The sequence below is a fragment of the Rhinoderma darwinii genome (genome assembly GCF_050947455.1).
Source record: "Rhinoderma darwinii isolate aRhiDar2 chromosome 5 unlocalized genomic scaffold, aRhiDar2.hap1 SUPER_5_unloc_3, whole genome shotgun sequence".
Classification (NCBI taxonomy): domain Eukaryota; kingdom Metazoa; phylum Chordata; class Amphibia; order Anura; family Rhinodermatidae; genus Rhinoderma; species Rhinoderma darwinii.
In genome coordinates this window covers 1260329-1264865 of record NW_027461787.1, presented here as the reverse complement: position 1 = coordinate 1264865, position 4537 = coordinate 1260329, and positions in this window count along the sequence as shown.

Genomic DNA, 4537 nt, shown 5'->3' with positions numbered 1-4537 from the left:
TACTGCCCGGTGACTAGTCCCCCATCACTGTTACTGCCCTGTGACTCTAGTCCCCATCACTGTTACTGCCCTGTGGCTCTGGTCCCCCATCACTGTTACTGCCCTGTGACTCTAGTCCCCCCCATCACTGTTACTGCCCTGTGGCTCTAGTCCCCCCCATCACTGTTACTGCCCCGTGGCTCTGGTCCCCCTCATCACTGTTACTGCCCTGTGGCTCTAGTCCCCCATCACTGTTACTGCCCTGTGACTCTAGTTCCTCATCACTGTTACTGCCCTGTGACTCTAGTCCATCATCGTAACTACCCTGCGGCTCTAGTCCCCCATCACTGTTACTGCCCTGTGACTCTAGTCCATCATCGTAACTACCCTGCGGCTCTAGTCCCCCATCACTGTTACTGCCCTGTGACTCTAGTCCCCCATCACTGTTACTGCCCTGTGACTCTAGTTCCTCATCACTGTTACTGCCCTGTGACTCTAGTCCATCATCGTAACTACCCTGCGGCTCTAGTCCCCCATCGCTGTAGAAGCCGGACCGCCACGCAGGACTGTAACCAGTTTACAGACAAAGAAAAGTCAGTGGACACCCTGATAAACTTTCCTGCTCATCTAAAACACTTGGGCTAAAATGATTGATTGATAATGATGATGATGATTGATATGATTGATTGATAATGATGATGATGATGATTGATATGATTGATTGATAATGAGGATGATGATTGATTTGAGGATGAGGATGAGGATATGATTGATTTGAGGAGGAGGATGAGGATGATTGATATGATTGATTTGAGGAGGAGGATGAGGATGATTGATATGATTGATTTGAGGATGAGGATGATTGATTTGAGGATGAGGATATGATTGATTTGAGGATGAGGATGATTGATATGATTGATTTGAGGATGAAGATGAGGATATGATTGATTTGAGGATGAGGATATGATTGATTTGAGGATGAGGATGATTGATATGATTGATTTGAGGAGGAGGATGAGGATGATTGATATGATTGATTTGAGGATGAGGATGATTGATTTGAGGATGAGGATATGATTGATTTGAGGATGAGGATGATTGATATGATTGATTTGAGGATGAAGATGAGGATATGATTGATTTGAGGATGAGGATATGATTGATTTGAGGATGAGGATGATTGATATGATTGATTTGAGGATGAAGATGAGGATATGATTGATTTGAGGATGAGGATATGATTGATTTGAGGATGAGGATATGATTGATTTGAGGATGAGGAGGATGATGATGATGATGATAATAATGATGATAATGATGGGACATTGTTGTAACCGGAAGCATTCAGTAAGGAGGACTAGATTACTCGTGTGTTGTTCCTTCCTCCGCTCTCAATGATTCGGCCCTTCTCTCACATGGAAAAACATCCAGCAATAGACCAAGCGGAGCGATGACCCAAAGCAACACACCATGTAAAGTCGTCCCGTAGCTGCAACACTGGAATGTTTTCGGCTAGGTCTTGATGACCACCACCTCGTAGTTATACTGAAACATTGCCCCCCACAAATGATGACAGCGTCACGTGGCACCAACATTACCATGTGGTCTGTATATCATGTACCCCCCTCATGCCAACAGAACTGCAGCCGTAAAGATCACTTACCTTCGGGAGACTCTTCCTGAACGTATGTTCCTGTAAGGTATCGATGAACCAATGCAGATTTCCCACTGGAGAGATTACCCACAATGCCCTGCAACAGTGTAAGGATTGATACAGGTGAACTAAAGACATGGGATAATACTGGACACAGTAAATAATCCACGGAGCAGAGCAGGGACAGTGCCTGACGCGGAGGGGACAGTAAAGCGTCTCGATCTCATGGCTGCCGCGCTCTTCACAATCATTTCTTACTTTGAATGGATCCCAAGAAGCTGCTCCACACGATTAAATCTCGTGGACATCACAAGTGGCCGCCTGGTGGTGCTCCATGGAGGTCTAGGGACCTGCACAGGTCATCTCCTCTCTGATCTATACCGACTTTACCAAATCAATATGGGGTAGGGGGGAGGCCCGGGGCCCGCTGCTCTATGGAGCACTTCGGTCAGTTCACAATGATGGAGGGATGCTGGGAGTTATTGTTAAAAGGGTTGTGCCAAGACAGACATTTATAACCCATCTCTAGGAAAGGTGATAAAAGTGTGATTGTTGGGCCCCCGCCAATCATAAGAACAAGGGTCCTGAGCTCCCCCGCTCCACCTTACTGCACACTCCGCAGTTTGAATGGAGCGGTAATCGATTAAGCGCCCTGACACTCCATTTAAAGAGTCTGTCACCACATTATAAGAGGCCTATATTGTACATGATCTGATCGGCGCTGTAATGTAGAGAACAGTGGTCCTAGTAATAAAGAGGCTCTGTCACCACATTATAAGAGGCCTATATTGTACATGATGTGATCAGTGCTGTAATGTAGAGAACAGTGGTTCTAGTAATAAAGAGGCTGTCACCACATTATAAGAGGCCTATATTGTGCATGATGTGATCGGCGCTGTAATGTAGAGAACAGTGGTCCTAGTAATAAAGAGGCTGTCACCACATTATAAGAGGCCTATATTGTACATGATGTGATCAGTGCTGTAATGTAGATAACAGTGGTCCTAGTAATAAAGAGGCTCTGTCACCACATTATAAGAGGCCTATATTGTGCATGATGTGATCGGCGCTGTAATGTAGAGAACAGTGGTCCTAGTAATAAAGAGGCTGTCACCACATTATAAGAGGCCTATATTGTGCATGATGTGATCGGCGCTGTAATGTAGAGAACAGTGGTCCTAGTAATAGTCTGTCACCACATTATAAGAGGCCTATATTGTACATGAAGTGATCGGCGCTGTAATGTAGAGAACAACAGCGCCGATCACATCATGTACAAGATAGGCCACTTCAAATGTGGTGACAGAGCCTCTTTATTACTAGGACCACTGTTCTCTACATTACAGCGCCGATCACATCATGTACAAGACAGGCCACTTATAATGTGGTGACAGCCTCTTTATTACTAGGACCACTGTTCTCTACATTACAACGCCGATCACATCATGTACAAGATAGGCCAATTATAACGTGGTGACAGAGCCTCTTTATTACTAGGACCACTGTTATCTATAATTACAGCTCCGATCACATTATGTACAATATAGGCCACTTATAATTTGGCGACAGCCTCTTTATTACTAGGACCACTGTTATCTATAATTACAACGCTGATCACATCATGTACAATATAGGCCAATTATAATGTGGTGACAGCCTCTTTAACGTCTATGGGACTGATGGGGCTGAGCACTGTACTCGGCTGTGTCCATCAGTCACATAGGCTTTAAATGGAGTCCGCGCATGGTCGATCACCGCTCCATTCAAAGTTCTCCTCGCTGCAGTTGTGCAGTAAGGAGGAATGGAGAGCATCAAACCCCTGTTCTAGTGACTGGTGGGGGTCCCAGCAGTAAGGACCCCCATTGATTAGACATTTATCATTTACCCTGTGGATAGGTGATAAATCTTGGCACAACCTTTAACGTCCATCACATTTTCCTCTAATCTTATTGATAATGGCGGCTCCCTTCACCATCCCACAGGCATAGTATACAACAGAATGAGGCTCTTACCACTTTAAGTTCCGGCACAGAACGACTCAGGGTCCACTCCTGACTGTTCACAAACGAGTCTGAAACAAAGAATAAAGTGAATTCATCACCACCATCATATTGTATCTGTGCCCCAGCATCAACGTATGTCACACCACTTCCTGCTCATCCCACAACCGGCGGAAAATCACACCCTTCCCTTCACATTCTATTGATTGGATCCCTCTATTTCCTGTCCTTCTCTGGCAGGGATCCTTCTATCCCCTCCTTCCTTTGATCCCGCTATCCCCTCCTTCCCTGGATCCCGCTCTCCCCTCCTTCCCGCTATCCCCTCCTTCCCTGGATCCCGCTCTCCATTTCATAGATCCCTCTGACTCTCTTCCCTTTACATGGACCCTCTCTTTCCTTTGCATGGTCCCGCTCTCATTCCTTTACATGGTCCCGCTCTGATTCCTTTACATGGACCCTCTCTTTCCATTACATGGACCCGCTCTCTTTCCATTACATGGACTCGCTCTCTTTCCATTACATGGACCCTCTCTTTCCATTACATGGACCCTCTCTTTCCATTACATGGACCCGCTCTTTCCATTACATGGACCCGCTCTTTCCATTACATGGACCCGCTCTTTCCATTACATGGACCCGCTCTTTCCATTACATGGACCCGCTCTTTCCATTACATGGACCCGCTCTTTCCATTACATGGACCCGCTCTTTCCATTACATGGACCCGCTCTTTCCATTACATGGACCCGCTCTTTCCATTACATGGACCCGCTCTTTCCATTACATGGACCCGCTCTTTCCATTACATGGACCCGCTCTTTCCATTACATGGACCCGCTCTTTCCATTACATGGACCCGCTCTTTCCATTACATGGACCCGCTCTTTCCTTTACATGGACCCGC